This window comes from Stegostoma tigrinum, chromosome 11, assembly GCF_030684315.1.
Source record: "Stegostoma tigrinum isolate sSteTig4 chromosome 11, sSteTig4.hap1, whole genome shotgun sequence".
NCBI lineage: Eukaryota > Metazoa > Chordata > Chondrichthyes > Orectolobiformes > Stegostomatidae > Stegostoma > Stegostoma tigrinum.
Genome location: NC_081364.1, coordinates 1,630,103 through 1,653,636, shown reverse-complemented (window position 1 = coordinate 1,653,636; position 23,534 = coordinate 1,630,103). Strand labels below are relative to the sequence as shown.

Sequence of the window (23,534 nt, the reverse complement as noted above, 5' to 3'; positions counted from 1 at the left end):
TACTCTGAGTAAAGGAACTACCTCTGACATCTGTCCTATATCTTTCACCCCTCAATTTAAAGCTATGCCCCCTCGTGCTCGCCGTCACCATCCTAGGAAAAAGGCTCTCCCTATCCACCCTATCTAACCCTCTGATTATTTTATATGTTTCAATTAAGTCACCTCTCAACCTTCTTCTCTCTAATGAAAACAGCCTCAAGTCCCTCAGCCTTTCCTCGTAAGACCTTCCCTCCATACCAGGCAACATCCTAGTAAATCTCCTCTGCACCCTTTCCAAAGCTTCCACATCCTTCTTATAATGCGGTGACCAGAACTGTACACAATACTCCAAGTGCGGCCGCACCAGAGTTTTGTACAGCTGCAGCATAACCTCTTGGTTCCAGAACTTGACCCCTCTATTAATAAAAGCTAAAACACTGTATGCCTTCTTAACAACTCTGTCAACCTGGGTGGCAACTTTCAAGGATCTGTGTACATGGACACCGAGATCTCTCTGCTCATCTACACTACTAAGAATCTTACCATTAGCCCTGTACTTTGCCTTCTGGTTACTCCTACCAAAGTGCATCACCTCACACTTGTCTGCATTAAACTCCATTTGCCACCTCTCGGCCCAGCTCTGCAGCTTATCTATGTCTCTCTGCAACCTACAGCATCCTTCATCACTATCCACAACTCCATCGACCTTAGTGTCGTCTGCAAATTTACTAACCCATCCTTCTACGCCCTCATCCCGGTCATTTATAAAAATGACAAACAGCAGTGGACCCAACACCGACCCTTGCGGTACACCACTAGTAACTGGTCTCCAGGATGAACATTTCCCATCAACTACCTCCCTCTGTCTTCTTTCAGCAAGCCAATTTCCGATCCAAACTGCTATATCTCCACAATCCCATTCCTCCGCATTTTGTACAATAGCCTATTGTGGGGAACCTTATCGAACGCCTTGCTGAAATCCATATACACCACATCAACCGGTTTACTCTCATCTACCTGTTTGGTCACCTCCTCAAAGAACTCAATAAAGTTTGTGAGGCATGACCTTCCCTTCACAAAACCGTGCTGACTATTCCTAATCAATTTATTCTTTTCTAGATGATAAATCCTATCCCTTATAACCTTTTCCAACACTTTACCAACAACTGAGGTAAGGCGCACTGGTCTATAATTACCAGGGCTGTCTCTACTCCCCTTCTTGAACAGGGGAACCACATTTGCTATCCTCCAGTCGTCTGGCACTATTCCTGTAGACAATGACGAGTTAAAGATCAATGCCAAAGGCTCAGCAATCTCCTCCCTGGCTTCCCAGAGGATCCGAGGATAAATCCCATCTGGCCCAGGGGACTTATCTATCTTCACCTTCTGAAGGATTTCTAATACATCTTCCTTGTGAACCTCAATCCCACCTAGTCTAGTAGCCTGTATCTCAGTATTCTCCTCGACAACATTGTCATTTTCTAGAGTGAATACTGTTGAAAAATATTCATTTAGCACTTCCCCTATCTCGTCTGACTCCACACACAACTTACCACTACTCTCCTTGATTGGGCCTAATCTTACTTACGTCATTCCTTTATTCCTTAAATACCTATAGAAAGCCTTAGGGTTTACCCTGATCCTATCCACCAACAACTTCTCATGTCTCCTCCTGGCTCTTCTGAGCGCTCTCTTTAGGTCTTCCCTGGCTACCTCGTAGCCCTCAAGTGCCCTAACTGAGCCTTTACATTTCATCCTAACATAAGCCTTCTTCTTCCTCTTGACCAGAGATTCCACCTCCTTCATAAACCATGGCTCCCGAGCTCTACAGCTTCCTCCCTGCCTGACAGGTACATACTTACCTAGGACACAGAGGAGCTTTTCCTTGAATAAGCTCCACATTTTAATGTGCCCATCCCCTGCAGTTTCCTTCCCCATCCTATGCTCCCTAAATCTTGCCTAATCTCATCGTAATTGCCTTTCCCCCAGCTATAACTCTTGCCAGTGGTATACACCTATCCCTTTCCATCACTAAAGTAAATATAACAGAATTGTGATCGCTGTCACCAAAGTGCTCACCTACTTCCAAATCTGACACCTGGCCAGGCCCATTACCTTATCTGTCTCTCTCTGAAACACACTCAATGGCTTGGCCTGTACAGCCTTCTGTGGCAATAGTTACATGCAGACATGGGGGTTCCTCCAGGCACTCCGGTATCCCCCCACAATCCAAAGATGTGCATCATAGGGTGGGTTGGCCATGCTAAATTACTCATAGTGTCCAGGGATGTGCAGGCTAGGTGGAATGGCCATGGGAAATGCAGGGTTGTGGGGTGGGTGTGGGAGGTATGTTCTCCAGAGGGTTGGTGTGGACTCAATGGGCTGAATGGCCTGCTTCCACACTGTAAGGATTCTATCTTTCCATTCTTCTGACCAAAGTGCATGACCTCACACTTTCCCACATTGTACTCCATCTGCCACTTCTTTGCCCTCACTCCTAACCTGTGCAAATCCATCTGCAGCCTTCCCACTTTGTTAACACTGCCTGTCCCTCCACCTATCTTGGTGACAATTGCAAACTTACCAACAATGCCCTCAGTTCCTTTGTCCCCATCATTAATGTATAACGTGAATAGTTGTGGTCCCAAAACCGATCCCTCCGGAGCCTCACTAAACAATTTTATTGGAGAGGATTCTTCAAGACAGTGTTTACTCCCACTTGGAAATCAGTGGACGTATTAGCGAGAGGCAACATGGTTTTCTGACAGGTAAGTCTGTCTCACTAACTTGCTTGGTTTTTTGAGGAAGTGACGAAGATGATTGAGGGTAGGGCAGTGGATGTTGTCTACATGGACTTCAGTAAGGCCTTTGACAAGTTCCTTCATGGCAGGCTGATTCAGAAGGTAAAGACATGGGATCAGATGTGAGCTTGCAAGATGGATTAAACATCTGGCTAGGTCACAGAAGACAGAGAGTAGCAGCGGAAGGGTACGTTTCTGAATAGAGGGCTGTGACTCGTGGCGTTCCTCGGGGATCAGTGTTGGGACCTTTGCTGTTTGTAATATATATATATGATATGGAGGAGAATGTAGGTGGTCTGATTAGTAAGTTTGTTGATGACACAAAGGTTGGTGGAATTCCGGATCACGATGAGGACCAACAAAGGACACAGCTGGATATAGATCAGTTGGCGACTTGGGCTGTGAGATGGCAGATAGAGTTTAATCTGGAAAAATGTGAGGTCATGCATTTTGGAAGGTCAAATCCAGATGGGCAATATACAGTAAATGACAGAACGCTTAAGCGTACTGATATGCAGAGGGATCTGGGAGTACAGGTGCACAGGTCACTGAAAGTGGCAGCACAGGTGGAGAAGGTAGTCAAACAAGGCATACAGCACGCTTGCCTTCATCAGCCGAGGCACTGAGTTTAAAAACTGGCAGGTGATGTTGCAGCTTTATTGAACCTTGGTTAGGCTGCATTTGGAATATTGTGTTCAATTCTGGTCGCCACAGTACCAGAAGGATGTGGTGGCTTTAGAGAGAGTACAGAAAAGATTTACCAGGATGTAACTGGTATGGAGAGCATTAGCTATGAGGAGTGATTGGAGAAACATGTTTGATCTCACTGGAATGATGGAGGTTGAGGTGCAACCTGATAGAGGTCTAAAGATTATGAAGGGTACGGACAGAGTGGACAGTCAGAAGCTTTATCCCAGGGTGGAAGAGTCAGTTATTAGGGGGCATAGGTTTAAGGGTGATGTATGAGGCACCTCGTACTGTTCAAACTGTTGAAATCTTCTCTGATAACAAACCTAGCTCACCCTTGTACTTTGTCTTCTCCACCCTTTTTACTGTGTAGTTATTCCGTGCTGGTTTTTAAAATTCTTCCCAATCCTCTGGCTTCCCACTAATCTTCACCACATTCTCTGCTTTGTCTTTCATTTTTATGCTGCCCCTGACTTCCCTTGTCAGCAACAGTTCCCTCACCCGTCCATTAGTCTGTTTCTTCCTTGGGATTACTGCTGTACCTCCTCAATTAGCCCCAGAAACTCCTGCCATTGCTCCCCACTGTCTTCCCTGGCAGGATCCCCTTCCAATCCACTCCAGCCAGCTCCTCCCTTGTGTCTCTGTAGTTACCTTTGCTCCAACAGTAATCCCATTCCATCCGATTCCAGTTTTTCCCTCCCAAACTGCATGGGGCATTCTCACTGCCCCCTAGGGGGTTCCTTCACCTTCAGCTCCCTAACCCAGTCTGCCTCACTACACCTCACTAAATCCAGAATTGCCTGTTCCTGAGTGGGCTCTACCACAGACTGCTCCAAAAAAAACCATCTCCTTAGACATTCCACAAATTTCTTTTCTTGGGATCCACTGGCAGCTTGATACTTTCTTTTTCCCCCCCAGTCCACCTGCAAATTGAAGTCCCCCCACAGTATTGTAATATGCTTTTCCTACCTCCTGATTTATTTTCTTCCCCACATCCTCTCTACTGCTAGGAGTACTGAGCACAGCTCTCGTCAGGGTCTCTTTCGTTTTGTGATTCCTCAACTCTATGCACATGTACGCATCCCAACCCTATATCACTTCTTGCTAGCAATTTAATTACATTGATTATTAACAAGGCAACCCCAACCACTCTGCCCATTTGCCTGTCCTTTCAATAGGATGTGTTTCCTTGGAGATTTCGCTCCTAGCCCTGATCCCCTTGCGGGTACAGTCACTGATACCCACAACATTGTACCTGCCATTTCAATCTGCACTACAAGCTCATTTAGCTTGTATTTAAGTACAGCCTCTCATTGCTGCATTCACTGACCTCCTTCCCATAGTTATCCCCTTATCTGCTCTGCCTGCAGTTAGACTCCTGACCCTTTCCATACTCTCTGTCCTATTACTTGTTTTGGAAATTTTTACCGTGGCTACATCCTTACCACCAACAACCCCCCAACCCTCGCCTTAATCACTTTCTGTAATTTTCCATGCAACTCAACCCACCCCCACTTTCAGTTTAAAGCCCTAGTTATGTAATTCCCAGGACTCTAGTCCCACTGAGATTCAGGTAGAGCCTGTCCCATCAGAACAGTTCCCTCCTTTCCTAGTACTAATGCCAACATTCCAAGAATTCAAAACCATTCCTCTCATGCCAGTCTTTGAACGACACATTTACCTCTTTAATCTTGTTGACCCTGTGCCAATTAGCTCCAGAACCACATGACACCAGGTTACAGTCCAAAACTTTCAGAGCACTGCTCCTTTGTCGGGTGAAGTGGAGGGAATTGCACAGGTACAGAATTTGTAGGCAGCGAGATCATTGCAAGAATATCCAGGTAATTAAGAGTGTCACAAAAATAGTACAAATGATTTGAGTGGAGTTTCTACAGACTGAATAACAAGTCTTTGCAGGTAACCAAAAATGTCAGCCGGTGTGGGTAAAGCTGAATAGTTTATGAAGGGATGGCCTATTATCTGATCAGTTAAGTCAGAGAGATAATGTTGTGAATTTGATTCCAGTTTTAAGTTTGGTCTCACTTAAAAGCTGATCGCAGTAATGATAATGTCCCTTTTCCTGACAAAATGATCCAGTTTTCATTTCTCACATTATACTCTATTTGCCAGATTTTCGCTCACTTATTTAATCTCTCAATATCTTTTGTAATTACCTTATGTCATCTTGATGACTCACTTTCTGACCTTCCTTTGTCTTCAGCAAATTCAGCTCCATGCCTTTTGGGCTTTCATCCAAATCATTTCTATAAATGGTAAAGAATTGAGATTTCATCACTAAGCCCTGTGCTACACTATTCATGACACCCTGCTAGCCTGAAAAACTCATTTCCTACTCGCCAGCCTATCTTCTGTCTGTGCTAATGTGTTACTGTCTGCGTTATGGTCTTTCAATTACCTCAACAACCTTTCATGTAACACTTTATCAAATGCCTTCTGGAAATGTAAGTACAATACACCCCCGGCACCCCTTTATCCCCAGAAATGGGCCAGAAATGCCTTTATTCACCACTGAACATGTTTTCTTCCCCCAATGCAAAATCACCTTGACTATTTGGTTTTTAACTACTAACCTCCCCAATAAGTCACTCATGTGGCCAATTGGATATTTCCATGCAAAGCCCATGATGGGTAATGCAAACCATCAGAAGTGAGAGAGGAGCAGAGGATTAAAACAAAATGGAGTTAGAGCAGGAGATAAAGCACTCCACCCCCCTGCAGTACCTACCTCTCTCCCCAAAGGCATTGAGAATATTAGAGAACACTGCATGTTTTCTCTCCAAAATCACTGGGGTGGGAGAAGGGTAGGTAGTCATTAGAAATGACCCTCCCCAAGAGTGCACTATTTCAAACACTATACCCCCAATAATTGGTTACACATGGCTAAAACCATGTTGACCTTGCCTGATTGCCTTGAATTTGTCAAAGTGCCCCATTATAACAGAGTTCTAGAGTAATACAGCTTGGAAACAGGTCCTCCGGCCCAAACTGGTCCATACTGACCATGGCACCCACTCAGCAAGTTAAATCTTTAATAACAGCATCGAAGATTTTTCCTTTGACAGATATTAAGCGAACTGGCCTGTATCTCTTTGTTAATGTAACTCCTTACTTCAAAATTTCCAGTCTAATAGCACCTCCCCCAAATCATTCAGAAAAGTAACATCCATCAACTATCTCACCAGCAACTTCTTTTCAGACCCGAGGATGAAGTCCATCAGGTCCCAGGCACTTGTCAACCTCAGCTCCTGTGATTTCCTTTGTATCACCTCTCCAGTGATTTCTGAATTTCCCCAAGTCCCTCCCACCCTTTCCCTTCCTGGTTTATTGCTGCTTCAGGATGATTCTTGTATCTACATTCCCACCTATGCTTGATAACCTTTGACACCCTGTCCACCTGACTACAGTCCGTCCACCTGCCTTAAAAATATTCCTTACCTGGTCTATCCTACGTGTGACTCCAGACCCACAGCAATGTGGTTGACCCTTAAGTGTCCTCTGGGTAATAAGGGATGGGCAGTAAATGCTGGCTCAGCCAGTGATGCCCTCATCGTGTGAATGGATTAAATAAAGTGATGGAATGTGTCAGTAACAGGGCTATCAAGCAGCACCTGCTCAGCAATAACCTGCTGAGTGACGCCCAGTTTGGGTTCCGCCAGGGCCACTCAGCTCCTGACCTCATTACAGCCTTGGTTCAAACATGGACAAAAGAGCTGAGGTCCAGAGGTGAGGGGAGAGTGACAGCCCTTGGTATCAAGGCTGCATTCGACCGAGTGTGGCATCACAGAGCTCAATAGTATCGGGGGCAACCACCTCGGGGGCTGGAGTCATACCTGGCACACAGGAAGATGGTTGTGGTCATGGGAGGTCAATCACCTCAGCTCCAGGACACCTCTGCAGGAGTTCCTCAGGGAGTGTCCTCAATCCAACCACCTTCAGCATTTCAGTTTGCACAATATTCAGTGCCGTTCACAACTCCCCAAGTACGAAAGCAGTCCATGTTCAAATGCCTGGGCAATATCCAGGCTTGTGCTGTCAAGTGACAAGTAACATTCGTGCCACACAAATACCAGGCCATACCATCTCCAACAAGAGACGTTCTAACCATTACTCCTTGACATTTAATCATTGCTGAATCCTCTGTTATTTACTTTAAAATCCTTCCAACTGCCCAGTTCTGAGGCTCAGTTTAAGACTGAAAATCTAGAATTTAAGTTTTAATGACTTCGAGTTGGAATCAAAGACCGATATCCTATTATGTTTACCACATTGCATTTAATACAATTTTGAAAAACGGTAACGTTCTTTCCCTCAGCTTATCGTTAAGAATAGGGGAAAAGCAGCATCAAGCCATACTTTCAAGTCATTCCAGCCAAAATCAAGCTCAGTGCTGTAAATAAGAAACATTAAAAATGCAAGCTAAATTACTTAATGAATCTAAAGAAGTTTTTCACCCCTCTTCCGATATGTTCACAAAACGTTATGAAAGTTTGCCTTCAAAATCTACTTGGGCAGCACAGTGGCTCAGTGGCTAGCACTGCAGCCTCACAGCACCAGGGACCCAGGTTCGATTCCAGCCTCGGGTAACTGTCTGTGCGGAGTTTGCACATTCTCCCCGTGTCTGTGTGGGTTTCTTCTGGGCGCTCCGGTTTCCTCCCACAGTCCAAAGATGTGCAGACTAGGTGGATTGGCCATGCTAAATTGCCCATAGTGTTCAGGGGTGTGTGGGTTATAGGGGGATGGGTCTGGGTGGGATTCTTCAAGGGGCAGCGTGGACTTGTTGGGCCAAAGGGCCTGTTTCCACACTGTAGGGAATCTAATCTAAGTTGCCAATGTTAGTTAAATGCTAATTTCAAACTGTGAACAAACTTAGATTAGACTCTTTTAGTCACGAACAGCAAGCACTCAGTCCCAGCAACATAGGAAATGTGGCAACTAATTTATACACTAAAATATGTTACAAACAATTATTCCAGCGGATGTTACTGAACAAGTCAGATTGTAGACTGGAACCTGGTTTGATAGATCATTTTGTTTGGTTTTAATGAGGTGGTCTTTCACTGAAACACAAATGTGCAATGCTGCAATTTTGGTTATAGCAATAAACTGCAGGTTATTATGCAAAAGAAACGAAAATAAAATAGAATAAACCAAACCATTTATGTATAACAAAGATTTCAAATCATGCAATATAATCCAAGCAGCATTCTTACAATATGCAGCTCCAAAGAGAATCCCAATCTTTATCTCACAGAAAGCTGCACTTCATTCTGGCTTTAATTCCCAGTTGTAGGAATCAGGCTTTCTCAGCTTCACATAACCCTTCAGGATTTTAATTAAACTATCCCGATCTGAAACTGTTAAACAAAACTCTAACACTGAGATAACTGCTTTCTGAACAATCACAAAACTTTCCCTGGAGCCCTGTTTCACTGACTGAACTTCAGTCAAGAATTCTGCACCAGCCCCAAACTGAAACAAAACACCCTTTTTCAAATTATTAGTGTCTGCCCTGAAATTTCAGAATCAATCTGAAAGCTGGATGCACTATTCCGTTGACTTTGTTCACTTATAAAAGCACCGCCAATGTAATAAAATTGCTACTAGCCTATATGAAGACTTTCTTTAAACCTGATTTTAAAAATACATCACCAAGTCAACAGAAATGCTTAAACATAAATCATTAAGCACCTTCAACCTCACAGAAGACTCATATATCACTAGATCCACAATTGAAAAGTCGAAAATAAATGCTATGAAAATATATATAAGTCACATAGTGGTAAGATATATAAATGGATAATCTGTGTAGTTAATAATTGTTGGGAGATAGCATTAACTCAGGATGCCGGGGAAACTCTCAATCACTTTAAGTCTTTTACATTCATCTGAGAGAGCCTCATATTAGTCACCGGTTACATGATGGAGCTCTGTCGTCGGCCAGGACTCTTGCACATCGTCCCTGTCCGGTGACCTCGGTTAATGAACAGAACGGTTAATATGTCCGGATTCCTGCCTGTTTTCCACAGAAAACCGGGGAAGACATTTAGCCTTCCCAAACACTCCCTCAGTACTGACCCTCCGACAGTGCAGCACTCCCTCAGTACTGACCCTCTGACAGTGCGGCGCTCCCTCAACACTGACCCTCCGACAGTGCAGCACTCCCTCAGCACTGACCCTCCCGACAGTGCAGCGCCCCCTCAGCACTGACCCTCCGACAGTGCGGCACTCCCTCAGCACTGACCCTCCGACAGCGCGGCGCTCCCTCAGTACTGACCCTCCAACAGTGCGACACTCCCTCAGCACTGACCCTCTGACAGTGCGGCGCTCCCTCAGCACTGACCCTCCAACAGTGCGGTGCTCCCTCAGTACTGACCCTCCGACAGTGCAGCACTCCCTCAGCGCTGACCCTCCAACAGTGCAGCACTCCCTCAGCACTGACCCTCCGACAGTGCAGCACCCCCTCAGTACTGACCCTGTGACAGTGCGGTGCCCCCTCAGCACTGAGTAGCTGAGGATTTAAAGCCATGATTTTGTGAGCTAATGATGAGAGAGACTCTAACTGACTGCAATACATCTGCCATTTGCTGACTTTAAGAATGAACTGAACAGCTGCCTCTCAAACTCAGCAATTGTTAAGCAGGAGAGAGTTTGGAGAGGTTGGTGTGGACTGCTTTGTGATGGATCAGTTACAATATTCTGCTCTGTTTTGCAGTGTTAGTATCATGTTCCTTTCTGTGAGCACCAGTGATATTTAACACTCAGCAGGTGAGCAAGAGGTTGCCAGGATTATTTTCTGTTTTGGTTGTTACTTAAAAGTGGAAGTTGTGTCTCCTTTAGCCTCACCACATGGCACTTCTGTTTTGGAATATTTTACTCTGTCTCTGACTCATATTCTCAGTTCATCCTATCCAGCCAGCTCTGTTTGTAATCATGCTGATCCACCCACACACTCCCATCTCGCTGAGGGTTACTGCAACAAGGACAGGAGCATTCTCAATCCCTGGTACAATACTGTTACTGATCACAGAACCCACACTCCCATTGGCAGTGACCAGCTCTCCTGGGTAAAGCCTGGGCTGGAACTTTACATCAAATCACAGAACATTTACGCTCAGAAACAGGCCATTCAGCGTACTTCGTCCCTGTTATTGTTCATGCTCCACACAAGCCCCTTCGCATCTTTCTTCATAAATCCCTGTTGATAAATTTCAATTACCACACTGGCTCAGGTCACCATGAAAGGCTGTCCTTCCCAACCTCTCCCCTCACCTGAGACATGTCCACCACTGGGCATGCCTCTCTCTTTGACAGAGTGGGACAATAGTCTGGTAAAATGATTGCAAGTTTATGTTTTATTGATGCATCTGCCATGTGTTCATCCGGCTTCCTTTCTGCATGATTCCACTCATTCACATCACCATGATCGCAAACTCACCATCCTCGCCCATCCTCTCCCAATCTCCCAATCTTCCCCAAATCCTCCTCATCCTCCCCCATCCTCCCCAACCTCCTCCATCCTCCCCAATCCTCCCCAATCCTCCCCCATCCTCCCCCATCCTCCCCCATCCTCCCCCAATCCTCCCCCAATCCTTCCCCATCCTTGCCCATCCTCCCCCACCCTCCCCAATCCTCCCCTAATCCTCTCCCATCCTCCCCACCCTCTTCCATCCTCCTCCATTCTCCTCCATCCTCCCCATCCTCCCCTGATCCTTCCCATCCCTCCCAATCCTCCCCCAATCCTCCCCCATCCTCCCCCAATCCTCCCCCATTCCCCCAATCCTCCCCAACCCCCCCAATCCTCCCCAATCCTCCCCAATCCTACCCCATATCCCCCATCTCCCCCATCCTCCTGCAATCCTCCCCCATCATGTCTGACAGGAGGAGTGAATTGACACTCGATCCCCAATACTCCTTCAGTTGCATCTTCATTGTAAATAGCTGGGTCCATTCAGCAAAATGGGCACCAGCTTCTCTCTAAAACCTTGTTTAAGTTTGGAGGAATAGACAATCTTGTTCCTTTGTTTAAGAAGGCAACAGGGATAATCCGGGAATTTATAGGCCAGTGGCCTTACATCGGTGGTAGGGAAATTATTGGAGAAGATTCATAGGGAGAGGATTTACTTGCATTTGGAGAAATGTGAACTTATTAGGGACAGACTGTGGCTTAGTGTCAGGGAGGTCTTGCCTCACAACCTTGATTGAGTTTTTTGAGGAAGTGAACGAAGATAATTGATGAGGGTAAGGTAGTGGATGTTGCCTACACGGACATTAGCAAAGCCATGCATAAGGTCTCTCACAGTAGGCTGGCCCAGAAGATTAAGTCATGTGGGACCCACAGTGAGTTGATAAGTTGGATACAAAATTGGCTTGTCTATAGCAGACAGCGTGTATGGAATGAGCTGCCAGAGGAAGTGATGGAGGCTGGTACAATTATAACATTAAAAAATCATCGAGAGGCCTATATGGATAGGAAGAGTTTAGAAGGATATGGACAAAATGTTGGCAAATGGCACTAGATTAATTTAGGATATCTGGTGGGCATGGATGATTTTGACCGAAGGGTCTGTTTCCATGCTGCACAGCTGTTTGACTCTATAACCCTATAAGTGTGACATGATGCATTGTAGGAGGCCAAATGCAAGAGGAGAGTATACAGTAAACAGCAGGACTCTTAGGGGCATTGATATACAGAGGGAACTGGGGGTGCAAGCCTCTAGCTCCTTGCAAGTGGCAACCCGTGGTAAAGAAGGCATTCAGCACACTGTCAGGGCCTTGAGTATAGAACTTTGGGATTAGGCCACAGTTGGAGTATTGTGTGCAGGTCTGGTCCCCATGCTATAGGAAGGGTGTGGAGGCTTTGGAGAGAGTGTAGAAGAGGTTTACCAGGATGATGCCTGGATTTGGAGTGTATTAGTTATGAGGAGAGGTTGGACAAACTTGGATTGTTATCACTAGAGCATCAGAGGCTGAGGGGTGACCTGATTAAAAAGTATGTAAAATTATGAGAGGCATGGGTAGGGTGCACCGCCAGAGTCTTTTTCTCAGGGCGGAGATGTCATTTACTAAGGGTGTAGGTTTAAGGTGGGGTGGGAAAGTTTAACTGAGGTGTGTGAGAGGCTGGTTTTTTACACCGAGGGTGACGAAAGCCTGGAATGTGCTGCCACAGGAGGTGGTAGAAGCAAAAATGATAACAACATTCAGACAGACACATGAACAGGCAGGAAGAGAGGGATATAGACCGTGTGCAGGCAACTGGTATTAGTTTAGAATGGTATCATGGTCAGTACAGACATGGTGGGCTGAACGGCCTGTTCCTGTGTTATACTGTTCTATCACTGGGTTTAGAAACGTAGAACATAGAGCATAGAGAAGTATAGCACAGTACAGGCCCTTTGGCCCACGATGTTGTGCCGTGGCATAATCCTAATCCAAAAATAAAATAACCTAACCTACATTCCCCTCAATTCACTGCTGTCCATGTGCATGTCCAGCAGTCGCTTAAATGTCACTAATGACTCTGCTTCCACGACTACCACTGCTAAACTATTCCATGCGCTCACAACTCTCTGGGTGAAGAACCTCCCTCTGACGTCTCCTCTATACCTTCCTCCTAACACCTTAAAACTATGACCCCTCGTGGCAGTCAATCCTGCCCTGGGGAAAAGTCTCTGGCCATCGAGTCTATCCATGCCTCTCATTACCTTGTACACCTCGATCAGGTCACCTCTCTTCCTCCTTCTCTCCAGACAGAAAAGTCTGTGCTCAGTCAACCTCTCCTCGTAAGACAAGCCCTCCAGTCCAGGCAGCATCCTGGTAAACCTCCTTTACACCCTCTCCAAAGCCTCCACATCTTTCCTATAATAGGGAGTCCAGAACTGGACACAATATTCCAAGTGTGGTCTCACCAGGGTTTTGTAGAGCTGCAGCATAACCTCGCGGCTCTTAAACTCGATCCCCCTGTTAATGAAAGCCAAAACACCATATGCTTTCTTAACAACCTTATCCACTTGGGTGGCAGCTTTGAGGGAGCTATGCATTTAAACACCAAGATCCCGCTGTTCCTCCACACTGCCGAGAATCCTGCCTTTAATCCTATATTCAGCATTTAAGTTTGACCTTCCAAAATGCATCACTTCGCATTTATCCAGGTTGAACTCCATCTGCCATTTCTCAGCCCAGTTCTGCATACTGTCAATGTCTTGCTGAAGCCTGCAATAGCCCTCGATACTATCAACGGCACCTCCAACCTTTGTGTCATCAGCAAACATACTAACCCAAACCATCAACCTCCTCATCCAAGTCATTTATAAAAACTCCAAAGAGCAGAGGCCCAAGAACAGAGCCCTGCGGGACACCACTCAACACTGACCTCCAGGCAGAATACTTACATCTGCAACCACTCTCTGCCTCCTGTCAGCCAACCAATTCTGAATCCAGACAGCCAAATCTCCCTGTATCCCATACCTCCTGACTTTATGAATGAGCCTGCCGTGGGGAACCTTATCAAATGCCTTGCTGAAGCCCATGTACACCACATCCACACCACATCCACTGCTCGACCCTCGTCAACCTGTCTCGTGACTTCCTCAAAGAACTCAGTAAGATTTGTAAGGCATGACCTGCCCCTCACAAAGCCATGCTGACTCCTTTTAATCACGCTATGCTTTTCCAAATAGTCATAAATCCTATCCTTCAGAATTCTTTCCAAAACCTTGCTGACCACAGACGTAAGACTGACTGATCTGTAATTTCCAGGGATTTCCCTATTCCCTTTCTTGAAAAGAGGAACAACACTTGCCTCCCTCAAATCTTCCGGTACGACTCCCGTGGAGAGTGAGGAAGCAAAGATCTTCAACAGCACTTAGCAACCTCCTTTCTCGCTTCCCGGAGCAACCTAGGATAAATCTGGTCTGGCCCTGGGGACTTATCAATCTTAATGTTCACTAAAATTTCCAGCACATCAACTTCCTCAAGCTTGATCTGTTCAAGCCTGTTTTCCTGCTCCTCAAAGTTCTCATTCACAACAAGGTCCCTTTCCTTAGTGAAAACTGAAGCAAAAAGCTCATTTAGGGCTTCCCCTATCTGCTCAGACTCCACACACAAGTTCCCTACGCTATCCCTGATCGGCCCTACCTTCTCCGTGATCATTCTCTTATTCCTCATGTATGAGTAAAATGCCTTCGGGTTCTCCCTAATCTTTCCTGCCAAGCCTTTATCGTGCCCCCTCCTGGCCCTCCTCAGTCCACTTTTGAGCTCCTTCCGAGCAAGCCTGTAATCCTCTAAAGCTGTGCTAGACCCTTGCTTCCTCCACCTTATGTACGCTGCCTTTTTCTTTTTGACGAGAAGCACCTCTGTTCCCGTCATCCAAGGCTCCTTGATCTTATCCCTTCTTACCTGTCTCAGAGGAACAAATTTATACATCACTCGCAACAACTGCTCCTTAAACAGCCTCCACATGTCTGCTGTGCCCTTTCTGTGGAACAATTGCTCCCAATCTGTATTTCCCAACTCCTGCCTGATGGCATCATAGTTTCCTTTTCCCCAGTTAAATACCTTCCCCGGTGACTGCTCCTTTCCCTCTCCATGGCTAGAAACTAGGAGTAAAAGTTAGCTATTCAGGCTTTTGAGCTTGCTGTTCACTCTGATCTTGGGTGATCATCCAGCTCAGTATCCTCACACCTTCTGACTCCTTTAGCCCAGGAACTATGTCTAACTCCTTCTTCAAAACATTGAATGTTTTGACTGTAACCACTTTCTGTGGTGGTGAATTCCACAGGCTCCCCACTTTTCTCCTCATCTTGGTCCAAAATGGTCCACCCCATATCCTTAGTCAGTGATACTGGCTCTGGGCTCCCTGGTCATTGGAAACACCCTTCCTCCTTTATCCTGTCTAGAATTTTATAGGTTTCTGTGAGATCATCCCCTCATTCATCTAAACTTCAGTGAATATAATCCTAACCGATCCAGCCTGTCCTCACATGTCACTCCAGAATCAGTCTGGTAAACCTTCACTGTCATCCCTCTACAGCAAGAACATCCTTCCTCAGATAAGAATAGCAAAACTGTCCACAATACTCCAGGTGTGGTCTCCCCAAGGCCGTGTATAACCACAGTGAGACATCCCTGCTCCTGTATCCGAAACCTCTCACAGTGAGGGCCAACACTGTTTCCCTTCCTCACTGCCTGCTGAACCTGCAATGCTGATCTTCAGCATCTGGTGTACATGGACACCATTTCTGTCTCTCAATTTAAAGCCATTCTGATAATAATCTGCCTTCCTGTTTTTGGTCCCAAAGTGGAGTACTTCACATTGATCCACATTAAACTGCATCTGCCATACATTAGCCCACACTCTCAGCCTGTCCAAATCACACTGAAGTATCTCTGCATCTTCCTCACATCCAGTTTTGTATCATCTGTCATTCAAAACATGAATATATAGTGTGAACAGCTGGGGTCCTAGCACTGAGCCCTGCTGTATCCCATGACTCACTGCCTGCCCCTCAGAGAATGACCCATGTTTATTCCCAGTCTTTGTTTGCTGCCCATCAGCCAGCTCTCTAGCATCTCACTAACACCACACCCAGCTTCCCCCCCACCCCCCCCACCAAAGCCATAGGCTTTAGTTTTTCTATAATGAACTCAAAATGTTAAGTTCATTGAGGAAAAGTATATCCTTAAAGCAAGCATAAAACATTGGTTAACATGTAAACTGTGTTCCAAAATTAAAACTATAAACCCTTTCATCCAAAATCCAACAAACACAAGACAAGGGTCTGCAGAGATCATAGAATCCCTACAGTGTGAAAACAGGCCCTTTCACCCAGCCAGTCCACACCAAACATCAAAACAGAGAGTAGTAGTAGAAGGGAGTTTTTCAAATTGGAGACCTGTGACCAGTGGTGTTCCACAGGGATCTGTGCTGGGACCACTGTTGTTTGTGATATATGTTAATGATCTGGGGGAAGGTGTAGGTGGTCTGATCAGCAAGTTTGCAGATGACATGAAGATTGGTGGAGTAGCAGATAGTGAAGGGGACTGTCAGAGATTACAGCAGAATATAGATAGACTGGAGAGTTGGGCAGATAAATGGCAGATGGAGTTGAATCCGGGCAAATGCGAGGTGATGCATTTTGGAAGATCAAATTCACGGGCGAACTATACAGTAAATGGAAAAGTTCTAGGGAAGATTGATGAACAGAGAGATCTGGGTGTTCAGGTCCATTGTTCCCTGAAGGTGATAATGCAGGTCAATAGGGTGGTCAAGAAGGCATATGGCATTGGACAGGGTATTGAGTACAAGAGTTGGCAGGTCATGTTGCAGTTGTATAGAACTTTGGTTCGGCCACATTTGGAGTACTGTGTACAGTTCTGGTCGCCACATTACCAAAAGGATGTGGATGCTTTGGAGAGGGTGCAGAGGAGGTTTACCAGGATGTTGCCTGGTATGGAGGGTGCTAGCTATGAAGAGAGGTTGAGTAGATTAGGATTATTTTCATTAGAAAGAAGGAGATTGAGGGGGGACCTGATTGAGGTCTACAAAATCATGAGGGGTATAGACAGGGTGGATAGCACAAAGCTTTTTCCCAGAGTGGGGGACTCAATTACTAGGGATCATGAGTTCAAAGTGAGAGGAGGAAAGTTTAAGGGAGATATGCATGGAAAGTTCCCCTCCAAGCCACTCCCCATCCTGACTTGGAAATATATCCCCGTTCCTTCAGTGTCATTGGGTCAGAATCCTGGAATTCCCTCCCTGAGGGACATTGTTGGTCAACCTACAGCACATGGACTGCAGCGGTTCAAGAAGGCAGCTCATCCCCACCTTCTCAAGGAGCAGCTCGGGACAGGCAATAAATGCTGGGCCCAGCCAGAAACGCCCACATCCCACAGTTGAAATTTTAAAAAAACTTTGATTTCTTACACCCACTGAATTTCCTGCTGGTGAGGCTGAGCTGCTGGCTGCTGCAGTTTGGTATTTGAAAACTCTATCAAGTTCTTGGGGATTTGTTAGAAATCAGCAGGATTTCAGGAGCGGGGCTCTAGCTTCTGTACTCACTGCTGGGTTTGTGAAACAGAATTCTAAAACCCAGAGACGGTGTTAGGCTACAACTAAAACAGGGGAGCCCACTGAATGTTTGGCTTCTCCTGGTGATTAAAGCAATGTCTCTGAGCTCCTTGAACCTTGTTTAGCAGATGTTCCATGGTCACTTGGCTTGTGGTGAAAACAGCAGCTGGGTCATTGCACAAGATTCACAGGAAATCACATATTTCACACTTTCCGGTATAGGAAATGACCAAATCATCCAAAAGTATTTTCCACAATGTCTAAATATTTATATAATATTCCACACACACTGTAATTTTGAGGTTTCTCCTGAATTCCTTGTTTGATTTACTTGTGACTATCTTACATTGATGCTACTTTATCTGGTTTTTCCAACAAGGTGAACATCTACCCAATTAAATCCCCTCGTTATTTGAAATGTCTCTGTCTTGGCCCCTTTTCAATTTAAGAAAACAAAGCCCCAAGCTGTTCAGTCTTTCCTGGGGGGGGGGGGGGGGGCGCGGATATTACCTCTCACTGCAAATATAATTCATGTCAACCCCCACTGCTCGGACCTTTGAGTACAGGAGTTGGGACATCATGTTGAGGTTGTACAGGTCTCGTCTGGAGCACTGTGTCCAGTTCTGGTCGCCCTGTGAAGGAAGGATATAACTAAACTGGAGGGGATTCGGAAGAGATTTACCAGAATGTTGCTAACAGTGAAGGGTTTGAGTTATAAGGAGAGGCTGGATAGGCTGGGATTTTTTTTTTACTAGAGCATAGAAGGTTGAGGGGTGACTTTATAGAGATTTATAAAATCATGAGGAGCCTGGATAGGGTGAATGGAAAGTGTCTTTTCCCTGAGGTAGGGGATTTCAAGACCAGGGAGCTCCCCATCTCCAAACCACCCGCTTCTGGACTAATTGGAGGCAGGACAGGTCCTGGCTAATCTCCTTCCCTGCCTGAGACTCTTATTTTGTGTATTACAATGAGACTTGGAAGCTCAGATTGATTTTCCTTTCCATATTTGACTGTAGTCAGCCAGTTCTCAGGAAAGCTAGCACCTAAGGGAAGGTGAAGACAACTTCAGGACTGAGAAAGAGAGAGAGATATGAATACAGGTGGTTTTGCGATAAGGTGTGTTTTGTTAAAGCAAGATAACAAAGTGTGAAGTTGCAAATTGGCTGGAATGTGATTAGCGAATAGAGGATGCTGTTTAGATGATGTGAACTTTCTGCAGTACAGGTATAACGATTTCCCTATAATGCAATTTTCCATACAATGCAACTATTGTGTTAATGGAGAACCACCTGTATCTTTATAGCACTGTTAATATTTCAGGCCCGGTGACCGTTCCTCAGAACTGAGCATTTCTGAGCAAGGTTCACCGGATCCGAAATGTTAACTCTGATTTTTTTCTTCACAGATGTTGCCAGACATAGAAAACATAGAACATTACAGCACAGTACAGGCCCTTCGGCCCTCAATGCTGTGCCGACCTGTCATACCGATCTCAAGCCCATCTAACCTACACTATTCCATGTACGTCCATATGCTTGTCCAGTGACGACTTAAATGGACCGAAATGTTGGTGAATCTACTACCGTTGCAGACAAAGCGTTCCATTCCCTTACTACTCTCTAAGTAAAGAAACTACCTCTGACATCTGTCCTATATCTTTCACCCCTCAATTTAAAGCTATGCCCCCTCATGCTCGCCGCCACCATCCTAGGAAAAAGGCTCTCCCTACCCACCCTATCTAACCCTCTGATTATTTTATATGTTTCAATTAAGTCACCTCTCAACCTTCTTCTCTCTAATGAAAACAGCCTCAAGTCCCTCAGCCTTTCCTCGTAAGACCTTCCCTCCATACCAGGCAACATCCTAGTAAATCTCCTCTGCACCCTTTCCAAAGCTTCCACATCCTTCTTATAATGCAGTGACCAGAACTGTACACAATACTCCAAGTGCGGCTGCACCAGAGTTTGATACAGCTGCAGCATAACCTCTTGGTTCCGCAACTCGATCCCTCTATTAATAAAAGCTAAAACACTGTATGCCTTCTTAACAGCCCTGTCAACCTGCGTGGCAACTTTCAAGGATCTGTGTACGTGGACACCGAGATCTCTCTGCTCATCTACACTACTAAGAATCTTACCATTAGCCCTGTACTTTGCCTTCTGGTTACTCCTACCAAAGTGCATCACCTCACACTTGTCTGCATTAAACTCCATTTGCCACCTCTCAGCCCAGCTCTGCAGCTTATCTATGTCTCTCTGTAACCTACAGCATCCTTCATCACTGTCCACAACTCCACTGACCTTAGTGTCGTCTGCAAATTTACTAACCCATCCTTCTACGCCTTCATCCAGGTCATTTATAAAAATGACAAACAGCAGTGGACCCAACACCGACCCTTGCGGTACACCAGTAGTAACTGGTCTCCAGGATGAACATTTCCCATCAACTACCACCCTCTGTCTTCTTTCAGCAAGCCAATTTCCGATCCAAACTGCTATATCTCCCACAATTCCATTCCTCCGCATTTTGTACAATAGCCTACTGTGGGGAACCTTATCGAACACCTTGCTGAAATCCATATACACCACATCAACCGGTTTACTCTCATCTACCTGTTTGGTCACCTTCTCAAAGAACTCAATAAGGTCCTTATAACCTTTTCCAACACTTTACCAACAGACCTGCTGAGCTTTTCCAGCAACTTTGTTTTTGTTTCTGATTTTGCATCCGCAGTTCTTTCAGTTTTTCTTTATAGCACTGCTTGAGACCCAAACAAAACAGGAGTGTGCCTCATCAGCTTCTTGAGATTGGAGCCCCCACTCCCACCCTCGTATGGTCAAAGGTCCGAAATGTCTCCCCCCTGTGCTAATCATTTCCTCCACTATTCTCAATATTCAGATCATCTGAATTATGGAACACAAATAGGCCATTCAGCCCCTTGGGCCTGCTCTGTCATTCAATTAAGTCATAGCTGATGTTTTTTCACCATGAATTCCTTTTGCTGCATGCTACCACCCCAACCCCCATTATCTTTACTCTTTACTCATCTCTGCCTTGCACATTCCCTTTGCGCCTAGTGCCTTTTGGGAAGGGGTTAATGTCTTTGACCAAAAGCACAAATTGTTGGAGGAGTTCAGTGGGTCTGGCAGCATCTCTGGAGAGAGAAACAGAGCTAATGTTTCAGAACTTCTGAAGAAGAGTCATTGGACTCAAAACATTAACTCTGTTTCTCTCCATAGATATGTCCAGACCTGCTCAGTTTCTCCAGAAATTTCAGCTGTTTTTTCTGATCTCCAGCAACTGGCAGTTCTTTGTCTTATTTTACTGACTCTTATCTAGCCCACCACAGAAGGCTTTTGCCTTTTCCAGACGTTTGTATTGTGCCAAATATCGCTATATTTCACAATGCTTTTGTAGCTTCAGTGACCCATTTCCCTCCCTCACCACTACAGTCACAACCTTTGTTCAATGGTAAACCTTGGTGATGAGTCACCTTTCTGCTAATGAACCTCTTCTGAAATTTGCTTTGAAAGATGATGATCTGTTTTCCCATAGAGTTGGCTGAGGGCGTGACTGTACATGTGTCCCTTCATTCTGTCTGTTTGAAGATGGCATAGTTTCTCAGTGCTGTATATTCTGTGGGCTCTTTCTGTCAACTACTGCTGGGAATCGATTGGTGAGCATTTTTGTGAAGTGCTGAGTCGCTATTTTCTGTCATTGGGAATTAATATGTTTGATGCTTGTAAAGGGACAAAGCAATGGTCAATCCTTGATCCTGGAGGCTGGTTAGCTCAAGTAGCTGCACAACTGGTTCATGATGCAGAGCAATGCCAACAGTGGGGGTTCAACTCCTGCACAGACTGAGATTACCACAAAGGTCGCAACCTCTCCCCTCATCTGAGGCATGACTATTATCCCAGAAAGGGCTATTATGAGGTGGCATAATTTTAAGGTGAATGGGGGAGATGTCAGAGGTAGGTTCTTCACACAGAGAGTGGGGAGGCGTGTGGAATGCCCTGCTGGCAGGTGGTGGAGTCAGATACTTTAGAGACTTTTAAGCGACTCTTGGATAGACACATGGAGGATAGTGAAATGTAGGGTATGCAGGGTAGATTGATCTTAGGTTGGCAAAACATCATGAGCCGAAGGGCCTGTACTGTGCTGTGCTGTTCTATGTTCTGTGTTCTTCTGAATCCTCTTGCTGTTCTGAAGCCAACACCCCACTGGGGGAAAAGCACAGCTCATTTTTCGCCTTATTCTGTATCCAGTAGGTAAGGACCCATCTCAGTTTTTGATAGTAAAAAAAATTCAACCAATTAGCAAGAGTCTGTGCAGCACGGTTGCTGTAATGTAACTGGAAGAAGGGCAAACTGCAAAGGCCTCAATTGAAATACCATGGGAGGGGGAACTGATGCCTCAAAGCCCTTGGGGTGCCCAAATCGCTCGAAAGGCATCAAGGGCACAAATGTGCCCCCTGTCTAGGTGCAGGGAGTGAGAGGGAGAGTGGGATTAAACTGGGTGGGATATTACAGGGAGCGGGGAGTGAGGGGGAAGGTGGGATTAGACTGGGTGGGATATTAATGGGAGCGGGGAGTGAGGGGGAGAGTGGGATTAGACTGGGTGTGATATTAAAGGGAGCGGGGAGTGAGGGGGAGAGTGGGATTAGACTGGGTGGGATATTATAGGGACCGGGGAGTGAGGGGGAAAGTGGGATTAGACTGAGTGGGATACTAAAGGGAGCGGGGAGCGAGGGCAGTGAGTGGGATTAGACTGGGTGTGATATTAAAGGGAGCGGGGAGCGAGGGCAGTGAGTGGGATTAGACTGGGTGGGGTATTACAGGGAGCAGGGAGTGAGGGCAGTGAGTGGGATTAGACTGGGTCGGGTATTACAGGGAGCGGGGAGCGAGGGCAGTGAGTGGGATTAGACTGGGTCGGGTATTACAGGGAGCGGGGAGCGAGGGCAGTGAGTGGGATTAGACTGGGTGGGATATTAAAGGGAGCGGGGAGTGAGGGCAGTGAGTGGGATTAGACTGGGTGGGATATTAAAGGGAGCGGGGAGTGAGGGCAGTGAGTGGGATTAGACTGGGTCGGGTATTACAGGGAGCGGGGAGCGAGGGCAGTGAGTGGGATTAGACTGGGTGGGATATTAAAGGGAGCGGGGAGCGAGGGCAGTGAGTGGGATTAGACTGGGTGGGATATTAAAGGGAGCGGGGAGTGAGGGCAGTGAGTGGGATTAGGCTGGGTGGGATACTAAAGGGAGCGGGGAGCGAGGGCAGTGACTGGGATTAGACTGGGTGGGATATTAAAGGGAGCGGGGAGCGAGGGCAGTGAGTGGGATTAGACTGGGTGGGATATTAAAGGGAGTGGGGAGTGAGGGGGAGAGTGGGATTAGACTGGGTGGGATATTAAAGGGAGCGGGGAGTGAGGGGGGAGAGTGGGATTAGACTGCGTGGGATACTAAAGGAAGTGGGGAGTGAGGGGGAGAGTGGGATTAGGCTGGATGGGAAATTAAAGGGAGCAGGGAGTGAGGGGGAGAGTGGGATTAGGCTGGATGGGAAATTAAAGGGAGCAGGGAGTGAGGGGGAGAGTGGGATTAGGCTGGATGGGACATTAAAGGGAGCAGGGAGTGAGGGGGAGAGTGGGATTAGGCTGGGCGGGATATTAAAGGGAGCGGAGAGAAGGATGAGACTATTCACAGCTCCAAACCAAAACTAACAAAAGAATGAAACTGAAAGGAAAGAAAAATTAACAAGGGTTCCGACAGTTGCAACTTGTCCCATTTACCGACCAGAAAAAGACCCATTTACCCTCACTGTCTGCCTTCCCTTAGTGAGCCAATTTTCTATTCAAACTCATAAATTACTCCATCCCCCTTTAATATACCCCTAAGTCTATTTCCCCTCACTCCCCGCTCCCTTTAATATCCCACCCACTCTGATCCTGTAGGGTACCCTGCAGAACTGCAACAGCTGGAGAATGAA

At 46.1% G+C, this 23,534-nt stretch overlaps 1 protein-coding gene across 2 annotated transcripts in view; it reads left to right on the top strand.

Annotated features, from left to right (window-relative positions):
• The window catches only part of LOC125460281 (sodium- and chloride-dependent creatine transporter 1-like), a 105,397-nt gene that overhangs the window by 42,133 nt on the left and 39,730 nt on the right, over positions 1-23,534 (top strand). The gene's annotated exons all lie outside the window — the stretch shown is intronic.